The sequence below is a fragment of the Mesocricetus auratus genome, unplaced genomic scaffold (assembly GCF_017639785.1).
Source record: "Mesocricetus auratus isolate SY011 unplaced genomic scaffold, BCM_Maur_2.0 Super-Scaffold_100013, whole genome shotgun sequence".
Classification (NCBI taxonomy): domain Eukaryota; kingdom Metazoa; phylum Chordata; class Mammalia; order Rodentia; family Cricetidae; genus Mesocricetus; species Mesocricetus auratus.
Genome location: NW_024429196.1, coordinates 53,633,230 through 53,656,261, shown reverse-complemented (window position 1 = coordinate 53,656,261; position 23,032 = coordinate 53,633,230). Strand labels below are relative to the sequence as shown.

The 23,032-nt window shown below is 45.2% G+C and overlaps 1 long non-coding RNA gene across 1 annotated transcript; it reads left to right on the top strand.

Moving 5' to 3' along the window:
• Nucleotides 1-7,566: 7,566 nt before the first annotated feature.
• On the top strand, nucleotides 7,567-22,723 carry LOC121143592. The gene is made up of 4 exons (XR_005880841.1): nucleotides 7,567-7,842; nucleotides 8,859-9,153; nucleotides 18,255-18,340; nucleotides 22,059-22,723. It is a non-coding gene; the product is annotated as an uncharacterized LOC121143592 (long non-coding RNA).
• Nucleotides 22,724-23,032: the final 309 nt, after the last annotated feature.

Below are 23,032 nucleotides of genomic sequence, written 5' to 3'. Positions count from 1 at the left end.
TGGTGTCTTTACACTCAGCTACAGCACTGACCTCAGGGACCAGCCAGACAGGACCTCACACCTAGGAAGATGCAGAACCCCATGGCAAGGTTGGGAGCATTCCTCTCAGGCCTTATTACAAGATTCGGGCCAAGGGTGTTGGGAAGGCATGACCTGTAATAACTGTGGTTATCTCTAGGGTATCATGCCAGAACTCCCAAAATCATCAAAGTCAGACTGTTTGAATCACGGGGGATGGGGGGTGGGGGGACACACAGACTGAGGCTTGGGAGAGTAACTGGCTCACGATAAGGCACGGATCCTACTTAGTACTAGCAAAGTCTAGTCCAGTCTTGCCACAGCACACGACTGAGTTCCTCCACCATAAATCCCACCAAGGCTCTAATGTCTGGTGCAGGTGACAATCCGAGGTTGCTTGGATAAGAGAGTAGGGACAGGTCACAGCAATGGAGTAAGGTGAGCAGGAGAGAAATGAGCCGATGGCACAAGGCCTTTCCTCGGAAATATTCCACTGCTCAACTGGGGGTTTGGTCTGTAAGACTGAAAGGGGCCCTAAGACCTCGGCAGGTCCAGGCCTCGGTGCAATGCCGGAGTGTCAGTGCTTGGCCACCATCTACCAAAAACGGTAGCAGGGGCTCTGCGTTCCCTTAGACCACTATGTGTGTCAGGGGCTGTACTGACCGCGAAGGAGATGCCCAGAGGGCCTGATAGGGCCCAGTCCTCATTCACCGTATCTCTTCACTGCTGGCCAGGACAGGTTGTGGCCGCTGTCAAGCCAGGCTGCCCCCAGTCCTTGCTGACAGTCTGGGACTGCCCCTGCTTCTCTTCAAGCCCGTCAGGCTGGCATCTGAGTGCCTTTGTTTGCCACAGTGTGGAGGAAGGCCCCTTTGCAGGCGGCTGCTATGTTCACACAGGCCACAGGCACGCACTCGGAACCCCGAACAGGACCTGTGTTTAGTCTACCTCGCTGATGTCCTTCCTGAACAGATGGGAAAAGGAAACGAGTCTCTTAGCCATTCTGCCTCCCAGTACCCATGCCCATCCATCATTTTCTCACTTCCCGTCACATCACGGGATGGCAAACTCCTGCCTGACTATTGGGCAGAGTGGGGGCTGGGTTACGGGGAGCAGCCCGGCCGGCTAGGTGCTCCTTCCCTCCTTCCCTCAACACAAAGGTTTACTTTATAGGCTACCCCTGTGATGAAACAGGCACCAGATTAGATAACGCTAAACACGCTTTCATAAGGTGCCAGGCTGGCCCACAAGGCGAGCTCCTTCAATTTGCCAGAGTGAATGCTACTACTCAATTTGTTTTTAGGTAGTTGCTCCCTTTCGCAAACAGACAACACAGGGGGACACCATGACTGCCCAAGGAGAAGACCACCATTGCCCAAAGCCAGAAAAATTACTCACCCAAAAGGAGCAAGTTGCTATGAGCCGCTGACTCCTGGGAGCTGGTCTGGCAAGCCTGGGTGTTTAGCTTCTGTGTGGCAATTCCACACCGCGCCGGCTGCTCTAAGACATACAACATAGTAGTTTTCATTGTTTGTCTTTATGAGTATTTGCTATCAAAGATTATTTGTTAGGCCTATTTGTTTTAGTAAGGAACGTGTCCAAAGGCAGGTTGACGAGGCGCTGGGAAATGTTTTGGCAGTGGGCAGGGAAGGCCTGCGGAGTCAGCCCTCCTGACAGCAAGGCCGGGACACTCACTCATTTTGTTTAGTAGTAGTGCATTGTCTACTGTGTGGTGGAAGCAAGCTAGTTTTCTAGTAAACACCACTGTCATTCATGCCAACTGCTTTTTTTTCATGGAATGGGCTCATAGATTTGCTCAGGTTCCATCACACAGCACTGTCGATTCAGTTTTTACATTGTCTTTGGCCATTTTAAGAGATTTGGGTTGAATAAGAGGTAGGGATGCATGAGGCCCTGGATTCAGATTCAATCCCCATGGTGTGTGTGTGTGTGTGTGTGTGTGTGTGTGTGTGTGTGTGTGCATTAGACATGATATTCTATGCACTGAGGAATCCATATGCAGGCAGGAAAAGTTTAATGAGATTAAAACAAAAAACAAAAAAAGAAGTTCTTTGGTAAGAGTTTGTCCAGTGGTAAAACAAAACATCTTGTTTTTTAGCTTGTGTAAGGCCCTGGGTTCCATATGTAATGCCATAAAACAGAAAAGAAAAAGTTAAATACCAGATGGCTAATGCATTGTGATAACAGTACAGTCTTACTTGTAAATTGAAGTTGAAAATGAAACCGGTATAGCCTATTTCTCCTGTGCTGAGTTTGGCAAATTTTGTGTTTCCCTGATGATACATGTTTTTCCCTTCCTTGTCTCTTCTTTTCTCGATGGCTTGTACATCAGCATTCTGATGATATCTCTACAGGCCTGCCGATTTCCAGGAGAATCAGTTATCAGATGGTGTTGACAGTCTGTTGTAAATCTCACAAAAGAAGGGTTGGAGCTCATTTTGCAGCTCTGCCAGACATTTTCTAAGAAAGTATTTAAAACCCAGAAAGCATTCCGAAGCAGATCCAAGCGACATTAGACACAGGTCAAGCGCGGGCTTCAGAAGCGCTTGGCTATGCTTTCCTGTCTACCCACCAAACAAATATCGTGTCTATATTTGGAGAAAAGAATGTTGGGTGAGTAATATTCTCTTAGGAAATTTTATGGAGTTTTGTACATCTTACTAGGTTTTAGTAACCATCTCCCCTTGTGACCCATTTCTAGTGATTTACTGTCATTTAAAAACTCTGTTAAGCAGATGTGGGGCTGTGGAAGATGAGGCCAGAAATATCAGGGGTGGTGGTCACAACACTGTCTGCAGGCAACAAAATATCTTATGTATGCACCAATATAAGCAGTGCTGAATATCATTATATGTCAAATTAAATAAAACAAAGCAAAATGAGGCCCACGGTTCTGAAAGAAACATGAATGATACATTTTAATTTTTTCATTAACTTGTTAATTGTGTGTGTGTGTGTGTGTATGTGTGTGTGTGTGTGTGTGCATTTGTGGACATCAGAGAACAACTTTCCTGAGTTGGTTCTCTCCTATCATGTGGATGCTGGGGATGGAACTCAAGTCATCAGACACCGTTAGCAGATGCACCATCTTGCTGGTCAGGCTGTTTTGTGATACCAGCTTCTCTTACAGAATGAGGAGAATGGCAAATCTCCCATATTTTGAAGGATTTGTTAGTAGACATCTGAGGCAGAATCTGCAAGGTAGGAGTCCCTAGGACTTGGCACAGGGGACAAAGGGTGCTCCCCCCATTAGCTGAATTACTTTCCTGGGATAGTAGGGGGTTATTTTCCAAGTGTGACCCCTCATCTTTCTTTACTTTTAAGGGGCTGGGAACTGAATCCAGGGCCCCAGGTTCTGTCCCTGGAACAGACCCCTGCTGCTTTTTTCTGTTTTCAAAAGCTACATGATGTCTCTGAAACATCAGTGCAAGTTGTTTTTAATCTAAGGTTTCCATTCATCAGACACTCTGGGCCCGGGAACAAAAGGGGACAAGAGGGGTAACACTGCTTCCCATCCTATCTGTGGCCCGCCATTCCTGTTTGCAGAGATCCTGTAAGATTCATGTCCTAACAACTGTGAGCTAAGTGTGGGATCCAGGGTAGACCTTGCCATTGGCAGCTGGTGGCACTGGCTGCCCTTGTAACTCAGGGTTATACCTAGCAGAAACTTCTGGGACATTTTCACCTTAGGGCAAGAGGATCCCTCACAGCAGCATTCTGGAAGATGTAGGAGCCCCTGGTCCACTCAGCTAGCAAGTGTGGGGCCACATTTTGGTGCCATGACTTAGAGGCTCCACCCAAAATGTCCTCACCCCCTCTTGGGGAGAGTGTGGGTGTTCTTCAAGAATAGTTTCCATCTGGGCACAGGACTCTAAGAGCCTGGTCCAATTTCTGCCCACATGCAGTATGTACTATGAAAGGCCATTTTCCTTTTTGAAGCAGACCCAAAACAACACACACAATGAAGCTCAGGCAGGATGCCTGTGGGGAGAGCCTCTTGTCCCAGGAATCTCAGTGGAATAAAGTGGTAGGCTGTCCAGGACAGATCTGACAGGAAATGAACCCTTCCCCAATTAAAGCAAAAGGGCTGTGACAGTGAGGTGTCCCAGGGGCTCAGGCTACCTTTCCACTGCGAGGCCCTGGTGGTCAGGTTGGTACAAGGACCCACATGAACTCCTTAGTTGTGCCTCAGTTTACACTGTTATGTATGTCTGACTGAAATCCTAAAGGAGAGACTTCATGATATAGCCTCAGTGGGGAACCTTCAAAATACCTCTGCAAAGAGAAATTGTGAGGACAAGAAAGTTTGAAATAAAGATTATGACGAATGAGAACAGGTCCTGTAACATTACAATTAGCCACTGAAATTTACTAGAAGCATCTGTGGAAGGCTGGGGAACATAGGCCTCTACCTAGCTCAGTGGCTACTTAGATCTGTGAAGGCAGAGTTACCGGTACACATGATAGCGTCATCTACTGTAGCGTGCACTGGATGGCACTAAGAGTGAGAATTTTTTCCTTTCTGCAGTGCTGTAGAACAGAACGGAAGACCTCAAGCACAAGCACACTAAACAAGCACTAGGTCCGAGCTACTTTTTTTTTTTTACTGTTAACATAAAAAAAATTGAAGTCAACTATATGTACATTAACAAAAACTTTAGCTTCCTGGGATGGCAGAACAGAGGGTGAACACTTTGCCCATTGTGGACTCCAGGCTGCCCCTATGCTCCTTTAGGCAAAAAAAAAAGCTGTCAAAATGCGAACTGCAACTCTGGGAAGAGGTTGATGTTTGTACTCCTGGAAAACACTGCTCCTTGGTGTCGTTGTTGATTACTGAGTAGGCCAGTGGAATTCGGAGGCTGATTGCAACTTGAGACACAAGATCCCATCTCCAGCCTTCCAGTAAGTCCCCCATGAACCAGGGAAGAGAATGAAGCCAGTGTTGGTGGGGGAAGGAGAGGTGTGAACGGCTGAAGTAATGCGGTGAGAGGGGGAGATAAACCTGCCTAAAGCCCCTGAGCCAGAAGGAAAGCCTAGCGTACTCCCAACACCAGGCATTGGGTTTCACACAAAGCCCTTTATCTCCCCAGGGTCTGATGTTATCACAGCTTGAAAATGGTAAATCATTTATATAACATTTGCTGCTTCACAAAATGAAGGTGCAATGAATTAACCTAATGTGAGAGCTACCCAGACCCAACTGCCAGGACCAAGGGCTTCTCCAGTCAGTCGCAGGAGTACTATCTGCTGGGAAGCATGGCAGCAGGAACTGGGGGGGGGGGGTTGGGGGGGGCTGAGGTAAAGAGGGGGCAGCCCAGGCAGGCTGGTTATCCAGGCTGTTCTTCTGGTTTTTCTGGGTTTGTGTGTGTGTGTGTGTGTGTATGTGTGTGTGTGTGTGAGCCTGCAGCAGACATGACTCTGGCTTCCTCAGTAGGAGAATTTTCACGAGGCCTTGTTTCTTGTCAAGCTGATTGTTGGAGCTCTGCTATGATGGTACACAGGAAGGAAGAGCTAGACCTCGTCTTATGTCAATCAAAGATGTATTCTGTGACTAGCAATAGGAACGGGGTGAAGAATCAAGGTTTGCACTGTTCAGTAACAGCCAAAACAACTTCTACAGCCCGTTAGCATTACGGCAGAAAAAGTCGTTGAAAGAATTCACTGCAGCTCATTTTTGACACACAGACAGGGTGCCACCAGCACTCTTTGGTTAGGGTTCCGTGTTCCGTGTCACATATGCAGTTGCTGTGAACTTTGTTAGGAGGTTTTCTGCTCTGTGTGTCGGCTTGTGGCTGGAAATAAACTATAATCCGACATTAGCTTGGAAGACAGGGCAAGTGATTTTATGTATGCCTGGACGAAAGTTATTCCTCACCTTTCCACCTCTCTTTTTGTTTCTTTCTCTTTTCCCTAGGAATCTAGGCGGTGGGTCCTTTTTCACTGACCATCTACAGGGACTGGGGTGGAGCTCTGGCGTCATCTAGTGGCGGTAAAGGAGCTGTGCATGTGGAGGCCTCGGAAAAAGTCCATGACTGTTCACATCCAGGAGTAGGTTGGGCAAAACAAAACCTCTTGTCCTGCCTGACTGTATGCAAGGCAAGCTTTCCCACCGAGTCTATGGTGGCAACATACTTCCTGAGCTTAAGGCTGGATCCTTAGAAAGAGTGTAGTCATCAGAATAACTGAACACCGTGGTATATAACTGAGGTCTATTCTAGAACTTGTTTCTCCGAAGTGGGCAAAAACAGTTCTAAATGAATCCGCACGCCCTGGTTCTGAACTCCTGTTTCCACGAGGCACCAAGGTTGAAAACTGTGCATGCTGTTATAGGGCCTTTGCCTGGCCTTCCCTCCTATGTCCCACCAGGTGTCAGCATTCCCCACGCTGGTGTTCGCCCCTCACCACAGCAATCTGTCCCTTTGGTAAGCCTCAGTGTGTGGAAGCAGATGGAATGTGGGTGGGCAGAGCTTGTCCCTGTGCTCTGAAAAAACACAGGCTGGCTCAGGCCCAGGGTGGGAAGGAGGTCCAAAGGGCAGCATCACAAAGATGGGGGGGGGTTGGGAATATTGTATCAGTGTTCTCTCAAACCACCCTGGCCAAGGCACCTGCTGCGAGGGAACACAATGTGTTCCCAGGGAGGAGTCTGTCTGAGGAGGTGGCCATTCTCATTTCACTCAGATGCCTGGACAGAGAAGGTAGGGGCAGAGAGTCATTCACCTTGGCAGGACTGTGTCCCAGCCGGGATGCTTCCAGCAAACTCAATTCTGTTGGCTCATGTTTTCTGAGCATCCAGAAAGCTGTAAAATGACTTGTGCCACCAAAAATCCAGCCAGTAGAGTGGCCACTGTTAAGAGGTCCATGAGAAGCCGCCATGCTGGCTAGGTTTTTCCGTCAACTTGACACAAGCTAGGGTTATTTGGGGGAAGGGCCTCCAACAGACTGGCCTATAGGCAGGCCTGCGGGGTATTTTCTTGATTAATAATTAATTCGGGGGGACCCAGCCTGCTGTGGGTGGTGCCACTCTGGGCTGGTGACCCCTGGGTTGTGCAAGGAAGCAGGCTGAGCAAGCCATGGAGACCAAGTCAGCAAGCAGCACTCCTCCAGGGTCTCCGCTTGAGTTCCTACTTCCAGATTTCAGCCTTGACATCCCCAGGGATGGATCGTGACCTGGGAATTCTAAGATAAAGTAGGTTCCTGCCTTCCCTCTCCTAAGTTAGTTTTTATCAATGTTTTGTCCCAGCAATGGGAAGCTGAACTAGGAAAAGACACTTGAACAAATAAAACAGATGATGCCCAGAACTGTGGGAAGACCACTTTCAGATGTGGGTTCCTCTCCCTGGGGCCTCTTCAGTTTGGGTCCCCAGGAAGACTTCCTGAACGTCCCTGAGCATGCCTGGTGTCACTCAACCAGCTGTCTTCCTTTTGTCCTCATCACTGCCACAAGGCACAAAATACTGTTTAGGTGGACAGGCAGAGGGCAGTGCTACCTTGGAGGGCTGTAGCTTTGAGAACTGTTTTATTGGCCGAGGGGTTAGACAGAGCATGACTAATTTAATCCCTTCTGTGAGAAGGCAGACTTAGAAGGCAGACTTCCTCCCTTCCTTGTTAGCTTCCCCCTCCCTCTTATCATTCCAGGATCGAGGGCCCCATGCACACAAGGACACTGCTCTACCGCTGAGCCACATCCAGCCCGAAGACTTGGCTGATTTCCAGGGTTCTGGATTCCAGGGGTTTGCTTTGTTGTCTTAGTGATTGGTCGGGATATCGTAAGATTCTGGAACCCACTGTGGAGTGGAAACTTTCAATGTAAGTACTTTCTCAAGTTTGAGTTTCAGCTTGTGAGATATATTAGGGATCATTTGCCCTCTTACTGGGGAGAGTCTCCGGCAAGCAAAGTTGGCACCTGGCTGCTCTGTGAAGCCACTGAGGCCAGAGAAGCAGCTGCAAGAAACCCTGCCCCCAGGCTAAGCTGCCCTTCTAGAATTTTTGTTTTTGTTTAGGCAGTTAGCCTTTGTGCTTTTGCCCTGGTTTTTCTTTTTAAAGATTTCTTTATTTTTGCTTTATGTGTATGAGTGTCTTGTCTACATGTATGCACATGTGTGCAGGAACCTGGAGAAACCAGAAGGTGTCAGATCCCCTGGGGCTGGAGTTTCAGGTTGTTGGTTATAAAGCTGTAAACCTGTGGGCGCTGGCAGTAACCTGGCTCTCTGCAAGAACACCCAGTGCTCTCAACTCCTCAGCCGTCTCCCCATCTCTCCCCCAGGTATTTTTCAAAGACAGCAAAGTAATAAATAGGTTTCCAAAGCATGAGTGCCCATGGGCACACACACACACGTTACACAAACACACATGCACAAACACATGCATACCTATACACACACAGACACACATATACATACACAGACACAGTTACACACACAGACACACATATACATACACAGACACAGTTACACACACAGACACACATATACATACACAGACACAGTTACACACACAGACACACATATACATACACAGACACAGTTACACACACAGACACACATATACATACACAGACACAGTTACACACACAGACACACATATACATACACAGACACAGTTACACACACAGACACACATATACATACACAGACACAGTTACACACACAGACACACACATGCACACACGTACACACCCTTACACTCACCCACAGGAGTCACACAAAGGTTGTATGCTGCCCTCTTCTGCAGAGGCAAGGGCAGGGAAATGAAGACCAGTGAAATCAGGGGACTCTTCCTTTCCTGGCAACCTCCTCCTAAAGATCCGTTCCTGTTGTTAACAGGCCAAAGGAGAGGAGGACACCTTCCGGCCCCTGCCATGTCCTCTCCCCACTCTGTTCTCTCCTGAGCAGAAGCCGCCCTGCAGCAGGCTGTTGGGACCCACTCCAAGCACTCACCTGGGACTTTGTTCCACAGCATCAGGCTCTGGGTTTCTTTGGTTTAGCACATGCTGTCCACAAACAGGCCTGGCGAGCCCAGTTGCCCAGCGCATTGGGCATGTGTGGGATGGACGTAGCCTCTGCTGGGCTTCCAGAAAACTCACCCAAGGAGCAAAAGCTTCTCCTTATACCCATGAAGGTAAGGTTTTGCATCTGTTTTCCTCTCGCCCGTGGAGTATTTACCCAAACCTACCAAACCTCTTGTGAATTACTTCACTCTTCACAAACACCCGGCCCAGCCTTGAAAATTGCCCTGGGATCTTTTCATCAGTTCAAAGGAAAAATGTGTTATTTCAATCTAGTAATGTATCTCTTTAGAGCTGCGGAGCTATCACGTCATGTAATATGCACGCTGCACCTGGGGATTGGGGGGGGACCTTTTGCTGTGTGTGTGTGTGTGTGTGTGTGTGTGTGTTATGGATTTTCCAGTGCGTATTCTTAATAACCATGCTGCCTTGGCTGTACCCTTCAGTTTTCAGGTTAAGTCTAGACAGTCTTCTTTTCTTTCTCTTTTAAACACTGCATAAGATCAGGGTGCTGGAATGCTCCATGTTTTTTTTTTTTTCTGTGTGTGTATGGGAAGTAGGAAGACATGTCAAGGGAGATGTACTTATAGAAGTGAATTTTCTTCTTAACCTATCATGGGCCACTTTGGCCACTTTGGCACCTGTAAAATGCCAAGAAGACCAAACTGTGGTAGCAGGAGGAATCCTTGAGCTTTGTCTTTGTCCTTAGACGATACCTGTGTCTAGAGCAGTGGTCTCAACCTTCCTAATGCTATGACTCTTTGACACAGTTCTTCATGTTGTGCTGACCCCAACCATACAATTATTTTCATTGCTACTTCATAACTGTAATTTTGCTACTGTTATGAATCATAATGTAAATATCTGATATGCAGGACATCTGATATGTGAACCCTGTGAAAGGGTCGTTTGACCTCCGAACGAGGTGAGACTCACAGTTGAGAACCACAGTCTTAGAGCCCTTTGAAGTCAGGCAAAGCCAAGCTCAACCAATAGCTGTGAGTGACCCAACTGAAATGAACACATGCCATCTGAATGTGGTTCTTGTTAAAGACCAACTAGAGTGATTTTTACTTACTTACTCATTTTTAGATAGTCCCGTGTAGCTCAGGCCGGTCTGGAACATTCTAGGTAGCTGAGGAGGACCTTGAACTCCTGATCCTCCTGTGTCCACCACCTAAATGTTGAGACTATACATACATGCTGCCATAGCCAACTTCCAACCAGAATCATTACAGAAAAACATTCATGGAGGCTGATTGAAATTCTTCTCCGTGAGGCACATGTTCCAAGGCAAGGGTACAGGAAAATGAGGGCAAAGGAAATGCCACCCATGCTGCTTCTTCCTGCACGTGCCTTCTCATGATAAATACTGCAACTTATAAATTAGCACCTGGTAGTCAACAGACCAATTTTAACCCTGTGCATCTAATAGGTTTATAACATACTATAAATACAACAGAAGGGCTCAAACCTTTAATCCCAGCACTCAGAAGGCAAAGGCAGGTGGATCTCTGAGTTTGAGGCCAGACAGGTCTACAGAGCAAGTCAGAGTTACACAGAGAAACCCTATATCGAAAAAAAAAACAAAAACAAAACAAGCAAACAAAAAAAAAAACAACTAAGTAACCAAACAAAAACACTTAAAACTTGTGAACTGGGAGCTGGAGAGATAGCTCTATGGTTAAGATCACTGACAGCTTTTCTGGAGGGCTCAGGCTTGATTCCCCGCACCCAGAGGCTGCTGCCCACAACCAACTCCCTTCAGGATCTGACACCGTTTATGGCCTCCTCCCGCATCATCCATGCACGTTGTACACAGGCACACACCCAGGCAAAACGCCCGAATACATAAAAACAAATTTTAGAAAATCAACCGTATGAACTATGTGCTTCTAGAACTTTCCGTCTCATATTACCAGTGTTTAGGCATGGGAAACTGGAGCTGGAGGAAGCGCAATCACAAACGGGGGTGTATCTGATGATTCTCCTTAGGATGCCCAGGTGGAGCCAGAGCCTCGTGCCTGCGGACCATGTGCTGGCCCAATGAGCTGTAGCTCAGCCTCCATGTTTCTGACTGAGTAGATCTTGACCGAATGCGAGCTAGGGAAAGAACTCTCGCAGGAGTTCCTCATGAGTGTGAATACAGCTCTGCCTTCTCTGTTTCTTTCTAAGGAAACTGCCCTTGGCTGTTTCTACTAGGAACCAGAAAGCTGTGTAAGGATGGAGGAGGGAGCGAGTTGATCGTGCTTCCAACTGGCTGAAGATCCTATTGAAGCAGCATGTCGGGGCCTTTGTGCTCCACCAGAAATGTCTTGCGGATGGCAGACGGTGGTTTCGACCCAAAGGCGTTGAGTGTCCAGTACCTACACAAAAGTACAGCTCGCTTGCGTCTAATGCTGCTGTTCTCAACTTGTGGTTGCCACCCTTCCACAAGGGTCGCCTAAGACCATTGAAAACACAGATATTTATATTACAATTCACAATGGTAGCATCATTACAGATGTGAAAGAGCAGCAAAAATAATTTTATGGTTGAGCACCCTTTGTCCCCTGTACCAATTAGTTCAACGGTACCTCCCACTTATTCTTCTAACAGGTTCAGTGTGGCTGGATTTATGTTGAAGTCTTTGATCCATTTGGATTTAAGTTTTGTGCATGGCGATAGACATGGATCTATCTTCTACATGTCAGCTTCCAGTTATGCCAGCACCATTTGTTGAAGATGCTTTCTTTTTTCCATTGTATAATTTTAGCTTCTTTGTCAAAGATCAGGTATTCATACGTGTATGGGTTAATGTCAGGGTGTTCACTTTGATTCCATTGGTCTGTCTATTTTTGTGCCAATACCAAGCTGTTTTCAGAACTATAGCTGCTTCCAAAAGTTGCCTTGTTGAAGAGGGTTGTTTTGGCTATCCTGGGCCTTTTGTTTTTCCATATAAAGTTGAGAATTGTTCTTTCAAGGTCTGTGAAGAATTGTGCTGGGATATTAATGGGAATTGCATTGAAGCTGTATATTGCTTTTGGTAAGATTGCCATTTTTACTATGTTGATCCTACCTATCCAAGAGCATGGGAGATCTTTCCATTTTCTGATGTCTTCTTTAATTTCTTAAAGACTCGAAGTTCTTGCGATACAGGTCTTTCACTTGTTTTGTTAGCATTATCCCAAAGTATTTTATGTTGTTTGTAGCTATTGTAAAGGGCAATGTTTCTCTGATTTCTTTCTCAGCCCTTTTATCGTCTGTATATAGTACGGCTACTGATTTTCTTGAGTTGATCTTGTATCCTGCCACTTTGCTGAAGGTATTTATCAGCTGTAGGAGTGTCCTGGTAGAGTTTTTTGGGTCACTTATGTAAACTATCATATCATCTGCAAATAGTGAAAGTTTGACATCTCCTTTCCAATTTGTATCCTCTTAACCTCCTTTTGTTGTTATATTTCTCTAGATAGAACTTCAAGGACAATATTGGAAAGGTATGGAATGGACAGCCTTGTCTTGTTCCTGATTTTAGAGGAATCCCATTGAGTTTCTGTCCAGTTAGTTTGGTGTTAGCTGTTGGCTTGCTGGATATAGCTTTTATTATGTTAAGGTAAGTTCTCGTTATCCCAGATCTCTTCAAGACTTTTATCATGAAGAAGTGTTGGATTTTGTCAAAGGCTTTTTCAGCATCTAGTGAGATGATCATGTGATTTTTCTCAGCTTGTTTATATGGTGGATTACAGTGATGGATTTTTGTATGCTGAACCATCCCTGCATCCCTGGAATGAAGCCTACTTGATCATCGTGGATGAATTTTCTGATGTGTTCTTGGATTCGATGTGCCAGTATTTTATTGAGTATTTTTGCATCAATGTTCATGAGGGAAATTGGTCTGAAGTTCTCTTTCTTAGTTGTGTCTTTGTGTGGTTTGGGGATCAAGGTTATTGAAGCCTCATAGAAAGAGTTTGGCAAAGACCCTTCTGCTTCTATTGCGTGGAATACTTTGAGGAGAATTGGTATAAGCTGTTCTTTGAATTTCTGGTAGAATTATGCACTGAGGCCATCTGGCCCTGGGATTTTTTTCATTGGGAGACTTTTGATGACTACTTCTATTTCCTTAGGTGTTATAGGTCTATTTAAATTGCTTATCTGTTCTTGATTTAATTTTAGCAAATGATACCTATCCAGAAATAGTCCATTTCCTTTACATTCTCAAATTTTGTGACGTACAAGTTTTCAAAGTATGACCTGAAGATTCTCTGGATTTCCTCACTGTTCATTGTTATGTTCCCCTTTACATTTCTGATTTTGTTAATTTGCATGTTCACACTCTGCTGTTTCATAAGTTTGGATAAAGGTTTGTCTATCTTGTTGATTTTCTCAAAGAACCAATTCTTCCTTACATTGGTTCTTTGTATTGTTTTCCTAGTTTCTGCTTTATTGATTTCAGCCTTCAATTTGATTATTTCCTGGTGTCTACTCCTCCTGGGTGAGTTTGCTTCTTTCAGTTGTGCTGTTAATTCTGTAGTGTGACTATTCTCCCGTTTCTTCATGTGGGCACGTAGTGCTATGAACTTTCCTCTTAGCACTGCTTTCAAAGTGTCCCATAGTTTTTGTTATGTTGTGTCTTCATTCTCATTGAATTCTAAGAAATCTTTAATTTCTTTTTTGATCCAGAAATAGTGCAATTGTGCATTATTCAATTTCCATGAGTTTGTAGGGTTTCTTCAATTTGTGCTGTTGTTGAATTCTAATTTCAACATATGGTGGTCTGATAAGATGCATGGAGTTATTCCAGTTTTTTGTACCTGTTGAGGTTTGGTATGTGGTCTATTTTTGAGAAGTTTCCATTTGGTGCTGAGAAGAAGGTATATTCCTTTTTATTTGGTTAGAATGTTCTATAAGATGTCTGTTAAACCCAATTGGGTCATAACTTCTATTAGTTCCTTTGCTTCTTTGTTAAGTTTCTGTCTGGTATTCCTGTCTAGTGGTGAGAAGTGTGTGGGGCTTTGTATGTGATTTGCGTTTTAGTAATGTTTCTTTTATGAACATGGACGCTGTTGTATTTGGGGCATAGATGTTCAGAATTGAAGCTTCAGCTTGGTGAATTTCTCCTGTGATGAGTATATAATGACCTCCTTCATCTTTTTTGATTCATTTTATTTTAAAGTCTAATTTGTTAGATTTCAGGATTGCTACCCCTGCTTGTTTCTTGGGTCCATTTGATTGGAAAATCTTTTCCCAACCTTTAACTTTGAGGTAATATCTGTCTTTGAGGCTAAGGTATGTTTCTTGTTTGCTGCAAAAGGATGGGTTCTGTCTTCAAATCCATTCTGTTAACCTGTGTCTTTTTATGGGTGAGTTAAGACCATTAATATTGAGGGATATTAATGACCATTGATTGCTCATTCGTGTTTATTTTGGAATGGTTGTTGGTGGTGGAATTATATGTGAATTTCCACCTTTTTTTCTTTTGGCTGTTGGTAAGGTGGGATTATCATCTATTGCCTATGTTTTTCTGGTTGTAGTTAACTTCCTTGTGTTGGAGTTTTCCTTCCATAACTTTCTGTAGTGCTGGGTTAGTGGATATGTATTGTTTGAATCTGGTTTTGTTATGGAATACCTTGTTTTCTCCATCTATAGTGATTGAAATCTTTGCTGGGTATAGTAGTCTGGGCTGGCATCCATGGTCTCTTAATGTTGGTAGAATATCTATCCAGGACCTTCTGGCTTTCAGAGTTTCCATGGAGAAGTCAGGTGTAATTCTGATAGGTTTGCCTTTATATGTTACTTGACCTTTTTCCTTAGCTGCTCTTAATATTCTTTCTTTATTCTGTATGTTTGGGGTCTTGATTATTATGTGGCGATAGGACTTTTTGGTCTACTCTATTTGGTGTTCTGTAAGCTTCTTGTACCTTCATTGGCATGTCTTTCTTTAGGTTGGAAAAGTTTTCTTCTATGATTTTGTTGAATATGTTTTCTGTCCCTTTGAGGTGGTTTTCTTCACCTTCTTCTATACCTATTATTCTTAGGTTTTGTCACGGTGTCCCATATTTCCTGAATATTTTGTGTTAGGGATTTGTTGAACTTAAGATTTTCTTTGGTCAATGAATCTATTTCTCCTAGTGTATCTTCAACACCTGAGATTCTCTCTTCCATCTCTTGTATTCTGTTGGTTATGCTTGCATCTGTAGTGATTGCTCAGCTTTTTTATTTCCAGCATTCCTTCAGACTGTGTTGTTTTTTTTTAGTCTCTATTTTAACTTTCAACCCTTACACTGTTTGAATTGTTTCTTGCAATTTTTTGCTGTGTTTTTTCCTCTCCTTCTTGCATTTGTTAGATTTTTTTTTGGTTTGTTTTTTCTTCCATTTCTTTAAGGGATTTTCTCATATCCTCTTTGAAAGCCCCTATCATTTTCATGAAGTTGTTTTTAAGGTCTTTCTCATCTTCATCATCTCCATTGGGTTGTTCAGGTCTTGTGGGTATAGAATCTCTAGACTCTGGTGGTGTCATATTGGTTTTTCTGTTGCTGGGTGTGTTTTTATATTGTCTCCTTCCTGTCATTTCTTCCAGTGGGTGCAGAAGGAGTCTCTTCCTCTCCTAGTGGGTATGTGACCATGGTTCCTTTCTGGTAGGTGTGAGCAGGTCCAATACTCTGGAGGCTTTCCTCTTGCGTGGATGGATGCAGTCCTAGTTCAAGGGCCTTGGCAATCTTTGGGTAGGCTGGACCCTGTCAGTATGGGATCTGCTGTGGTTCTGCCAAAACTCCACTTTCTTAAACTCCATAAAGAGAAGCCCAAACACAAATCAGGGCATTGAGCAAGCTGAGGACTGCTATTACTCACGATTGCATATTTCTTTCTGATATGTGCTATTGTTTACCTTTGGAGTTTTCTATTTTGTACTATTTGTGTACTCATTTTTCTTGAATAAGAAGACACAAACCTGGACACTTTCAGTCCAGCCTTAATCGCCAGTTATAAACTGAAACCCCTAAGTAGTAAATATAGGCCCCTTCTTAATCCATACCCTGAAAAAATTTTGTAGAGATTTCTAGACAGAAGCATTTCATAAGGTCTTCATAGCATTTGTTACAATATATTCATATAATCAGTCTATTGTATTATTGACCATGTTTCTTACTACACCTAATTTGCATGTTGAGCTTTCTTTTAAACGTGTTAGGCCATACCACATAGGTACAGTTTGGTACTAGCTGCACTTTCACTGGTCTGGGAGGATTTGGAGTGAAGTACCCTGGTACTTCAGGGTACTTTTTCACAGAACAATTGTTCCTAGGGGAGCTACAGTGTTAGACTCCTTCAAGGGCTTTCCGTCAACTGGTCAGAATGCCATCTTGCCCTATAGGGTTTCATCTGAAGATGGCTTGGACACGTGCTGTTTGCTCACAGACATGAAGCTCATAGCTGCAAGCTCTGAGAGTCATGCCTGGATGACATTCACCTTGTGTCATGTTTGGGATAGAATACAAGGCTTTGCTGGTGCTGACACCACGGAGTTGCTCTGGTCCTCTCTGTATAGTTTCTACAGCACACTGATCTTCCCTTGGGCTCATCCTATCTCATGTGCTCACAGACTTTAGACAAGCCCCATTAGCACAGGCAGGGGTTGTTAAGAGCAGTGAAAACCCAACCAGGAATATGAAAATAGGACTCAATGCCGAGGCAGCCAGGACTTCTGCTTGTGGTCTGAAGGCTGGAATATGAGGGCAGGGTGTGTCCTGGTTCAGCTGGGGTCACACTTGGACAACTTTAACTGTCCTGTCATACATCCGTAACCAACTGTGAAAACAGAGTAAACTTCTATTTTGGGGTAAGAAATAAATTTTAGTGAATAAAAGATTTGTAAACAAAACCTATGAGTCATGAAAACTGACAATATATTGGTAATGCCAACATGCATTTTGAAGGTTGGTTGACTGTGGATATCTACCTGTCATTTAATTTTATATCTTATCCAGCATAAAACATTTTTGAAACTTCACTGCACTTCCATGGGCTTTCCTATAAAGATGCATTTTGGAAGTAGCTCTTGCTCCATCCCAACCTTGAATAGTGATGCCTCTCTCTGACTTAGCTTCCCACACGATCAAAACCTCCTGCAGGTCTGGGCATGACTGGTCCTAGTTTTAAGCCTCATTAACTAGTCACAATGACAGGGTTTAGCGATGTCCTCAGGATGAGAATTTCATCATTAATGAACTATGAAGGTGAGTGTATCCAATGCACTAGAGTGTTTCTCTCCTTTGAGATTATGTTGGTAAGAAAAGGTCTCTTTCGGGTATCATTTTCATATTTTTATATTAAGAAACTTTTACTGGGGATTTTTCATTTGAGGCCATAAAGCTCCTGCTCTATCACACCATTGCCTAAGGTGAGTTCTGTGAAGTCCCAGAAAGAAGAGATACGTCACTTCAGAGCAAAGTCAATCTTCAGCCAGCGGCATAGCCTTGAGCAGGGAAATACATGTTAAAGTTCACATGGTCTCACATAGAAGGGACCATGGGATGACCTCAGGTGATGGGGAATGGCAGGGTACAGTGTGCACAGTGGTTATTAGTGAGCTTTCTGCGTCCGTAGGAGTTAGTTACCTAAGATGATGGACACCTCAAGGGATGGAGTTTATTTTGGTTCACATTATGATAGGTTCCAGTCCACCGCACATTGCCCCTGTTACTTTTGGAACTGTAGTGAGGCAGAATGTGGCGGAGCAAAGCCATTCACTCCATAGCTTAGTAAAAAAGGTGTGTGGAGGCTAGGCTCCCATATCTCCTCTGAGAGCATGCCTGTTCATAGAGAGCCATTCTGATGACCACGTGAGACTCCGAGGTCATTTGAGACCCAACACAAGGACTGTCTGTGCTGAGGAACTGCCTGTGGGGTATGGGTCCCACAGAGAGATGCACAGGGGCAGGCTGGGAGACAGTTCTGTGGAAACTGGAAACTTCTCTCACCTCATCTAGGGCAACCACATTGAGCCTCCCTCTGTTCTTCCAGGGAATGGTTTCCTGGTTCTGAGGTTCTGAAACAGCCCTGTCGCTGTCTCATAAGTGATTTCACAAGAAACCCATCAAGAGCCGCCACTGAGAGGAAGCTGTGCATGGCCGGGGTCATGCCAAGAGCAGAGCAGCTCTGCTGCCACTATTAGGGACTCATAGTGACTTCCCTTTTATCTTGTTTTTCATGGCATCGATAATCATCTCAACCTCAGTTACCAAAAGCAAATATTTGGAGAGGCGCCTTATCCGAAATTCACCTGTCTTTGAACCCTGTTGAGCCAAAATGGATGGATACCAGGTTTGTAGCTGCTGGCCAGGCTCTCCTGTCTCCTTCCATCTTCCTGCAGTAGACAGCAGAGCATGCAGAGGGAGCAGATGATAATATGCTTGAGAACTGCCATAATGGGCCTTTTTAAGGGGAGAGGGGCCCCCTTTTAAAACACAAATATTTGAGGATTTCATACAATGTATTTTAATCATATTCACCCCCAAGTCCTCCCACATCTACCCCAACTTCCCTGCCTACCAACATCCCTGCCCTTTTTGCTTTAAAACCAACAAATCCAATTTGTGATGTCAAAACACTCTTGGATGTAGAGCCTATTCTGATGCATGGTGGACTTACTAAGGGCCACACCCTTAAAGAAAACTGGGGTAGAGTCCTTTTCTAGGAAACCTTAAATTAGGGATTGTCTGGTACAGTATACACAGGGTGCATCAGGAAACTTGCCATCCTACAAACTACAGAAATGATCAGCACAGAAGGAGAAAAAGCTGAGTCTAAATAGTGGGGTAAGCCTGTAATCACATGCTCAGGGTGCTCAGGCAGGATGAGGTGCACATGCGAGTGCATGTGTGGAGAGGGCTCCATAGAGGAGTTTAAACATGAAGACCTGAGTTTAAATCTCTAGAACATACATCTGTGACCCCAGAACTAAGGGAGGTTGAAACAGGAGGCTAGCTGCCAGCTTAGTTCTAGATCTCTTGAGAGACTCTCTCCAAAAAAACAGGGTAGAGAGTGATAGAATCAGATATCCCAAACCTTTCCCTGGTCTCTACATGCAAGTGTGGGCATGCAGCTCTCATGACATGCACATAGATCATGCATATGTACCATATAGACAGACACATACATGCATGGAAAGACTATTTTGTCTCATGGTTTTGAAGGTTTCTATCTATGACTGGAAACCTTTTTTTTCTCTCTCTCTCTCTTTCTTTCCTTGTTTACTTTTTTATTTTTATTGTTCTGAGATAGGGTATCTCTGGCTAGCCCAGAACTCATTACATAGACAATGTAGATCAGGCTAGCCTTAAAGTCATAGAGACCCACCCGCCTGCCTGCCTGTCTCTACTTCCCCAGTACTAGTATTAAAGGCATGTACCAACATCCCTGGTGGGCATAAATTCTTTTTTAATTTAATTTAAATTAGAAATAAGTTTGCTTCACATGTCAATCCCAGTTCCCTCTCCCTCCCTTCCTCTCCTGCCCCCCTTCAACCCTCCCCCAACCCCTCCCCCAAACCCCACTCCACATTCCAAGGAAGGTGGGGGATCTCAAAAGTCTGTCATATGATCCAGGGCAGGGCCTAGGCCTTCACCATGGTGGGCACAGATTCTTAATGTTCCTCTTTTAGTTGATGAAATGTGACACTTGGTATTAGTCATCTCTGTACATGAAAGACTGTGATAGCATTGTTATCAAATGTCTAGTGTGTTCCAGATACTAGGCTTGGTACTCAGAGGCCTAGTAAATGAGATAAACAAGTTTTTTTTTATTTAAATTTAAATTAGAAACAAGGTTGCTTAAGATGTCAATCCCAGGTCCCTCTCCCTTTCCCTCCCCTCCTCCCGTGCCCTCCCACCAATCCCCCCAGTATCCCCTCATTTCCCCAGGGAGGGTGAGGCCCTCCTTGGGGGTGTCCATAGTCTGTCATTTCATCCAGGGCAGGGCCTAGACCCAACCCCAAGAGTCCAGGGTGAGAATGCATCTCTCATTGTTGGATGGGCACCCAAAGTCCATTTGTATACCTGGGATAAATACTGATCTACTACCCAAGGCCCCATAGATTGCCTAGGCCTCCTCATTGACACTCACATTCAGTCCCATGCTGGATTCCCAGCCATCAGTCTGGGATTCAAGAGCTCCCCCTTGTTTGGGTCAGCTGTTTCAGGGGGGATAAACAAGTTTTTTGTCCCCACTAAAACAAACGGTTTGCATTTAGTAGTGGCAATGTTAGCTGCTTTTTCTCCATGTCCACTCCATGCCATATGCTTCACACAGAAACCGTGATTCTAAAGTGTTCGTAACAGATAGTTTTTGAAAGAACTTGACTATAATTGTTGGTATTAAGAAAGTGTGAAACCGGGGCTGGAGAGATCGCTCAGAGGTTGAGAGCACTGGCTGCTCCTCCAGAGCAGCAACCACATGGTGGCTCACAACCATCTGTAATGAGATCTGGCGCCCTCTTCTGGTTATAAGCATACATGCAGGCAAAATACTGTACACATAATAAATAAATAAATCTTAAAAAAAGAAAGTATAAACTCCAAGTGCAGTATCAACACAAGGCAGTGATATGGGAAATCCAGTTCCTGTAGCCATAACACGGGCAGACATCTGATTCTTTCTTAACCTCAGTTCTTGATGTGCTCAAGTATTTTGTATTCACGTCTTTATGTGCGCCATGCGCACGCGCATGCTTGGTGTCCTTGGACGTCAAGCAGGGCATCAGATCCCCCAGCACTGGAGTAACAGGCAGTTATGAGCCTCCGTGTGGATGCTGGGAACTGCACCCTGTCCTGCGCAAGAGAAGCACGGGTTCTGCTTAACTGCAGAGCCATCTCTCCGCCCCCGCACCGCTGTCTTACTCATCTTTCTCTTCTAAGCACTCAGAGCAGATGGTAGATGTTTATTAACCAAACAATGATGACTTAAAGCGCAAAGGACAGTCACCACCTCAGTAAAAGAGTGGCCACGGGTCGCTTTTGTCTCTTGGGGAAGTGGTGACACAGGCGACGTGAAGGAGAAAGATAGTCGGTCTGTCTTGCTTTGTGTTCACACTCCAGCCCCTCCCAGCCTGGCGTCATGGAGAAGTTAGAAAGTGGCCCCGGGGCCCCACTTCACAGTCTTGGGAATGTTCTGGGACCTGAAAGTCTCAACATGAGCCATTAGCACACTCTCAACTGTGCTTGAGCTTTGTAGGAAGAGTGAGTGTGCAGGGGGAGGGGGAACAGGTGTGCATGGCGGCTTTCCCTGTAGACTCCGTTTACATTGTCTTTACATAAACGTCACTTCACATAATCTCCAATACATCTTCATGGGACATACAGTCACCAAGTCAGGTGAGTCAAGTCTGCTGATTGCAGGGGACTAAGCGGAGTGAAGACAGGAATCAGTGTTCCCTCTGCGAACTGGAGCAAACAGATTCTCAGCGAGAAACCGAGGCACCTTGTTTCCCAGATCACTTATATACGTGCTCATAACTCCCTGCTGTGTGTGTGTGTGTGTGTGTGTGTGTGTGTGTGTGTGTGTGTGTGTGAAACCCTTCTTATCTGTTGCTGGGTCATGTCTGCCTGAAGGTAAGTTCGGTAGAGTTTCTACCAAAGCTATAAAGCCTTTCTTGAGTTGATGAGAAATAGTCTTTATTTGAGTTGGTGGCTTTATATGATTATGAATTCAAAGTCTAGCTTATTAGCTAAGATACCCCCCCCCCGCACACACAGTCTACACTCACAGGCTCACTCACATGCTCATGCAAACTCACCCAACACACGTGTGTGCATGCGCATTCCTAACCCAACTCACCCCCACACACTTACACTCTCAGGTGTGGACACACTTTGACCGGAGCTCACACTTCTCAGTGTGACCACACAAACGGTGCCGAAGGGTCATTCTGCTGTGTAGATGATGGCTGTGTGGTTCTGAGGGCGAGGAGGAGGGGAGTGAGAGGAGCAGGACTTGACCGTCTGTAGTAATTTCGTCTCACACCTACAAAGAACCACTCTTCCAGGTTCTGACGGGGGTGTTGAGTCTGAGGGGGAGAAGACACTGGAAGGACGTGGTGGCAGTGTGGAAGTTGGGCCACGTCTCACAACTCTGCTGTTACTGGAAGAGGTGACCACCCCTATCTCATCACCAAGGATCTGTGTTTCATGTTGGTGGGGACTAATGGCCTTTGGAGACAAAAGGAAGGAGGAAGGCATGTTACCTGATTGGAACAAGAGCTCATATGAGCAGCAGCTGCCGCCTGTCACTGCTAACACTCCATACCTCCTGGACCATGGGGATAATCCTGTCACCTCCTGGACCGTGGGATATGCTGTCACCTCCTGGACCGTGGGATACTGCTGTCACCTCCTGGGCCATGGGGCACTGCTGTCACCTCTTGGACCGTGGGATACTGCTGTCACCTCCTGGACCATGGGATACCGCTGTCACCTCCTGGGCCATGGGGCATTGCTGTCACCTCCACCACGCCATACCTCTGGCTATGGGGTACTTCTGAGAAAAGCTGCTGTGTCCAAGACAGTGCCATCATCTCTCCCCCCTTTTAGAACTGGCAGCTCTCTTCAGATGCCTTCAGAACAACAAACACTAACGTTACCTGAGGAAAAACTGACCTCTAATTTAAAAAGAAAAAATTAAATTTTCATTGCCCTGCGTGGTTTTATTTTACAAAAGGGAAATAGATGAACTTACGTCACAGGAGTGATGAGGGCAAAGTGTTTAAGAACATAAACTGAAGGACAAAATGACATGTTCAGGGCAGTGTGTTCCGGGGGCACACAGCTGGGACAGCAGGGTGAGTCCCCGAGGGGTCAGATGCACTATAACCTTCCAGAGCCCCCTTAATTGGTCTGTGCCCTGCTGGGAATAGAAAATTCGAGAATGGCTTAACCTAGGGCTGAACAGGGAAGAGCCAATCCTGGGGATCCTTCACAGCCGCATTCTTGTAGGGCTCTGCATGGCAGCCGGTCAGCCACA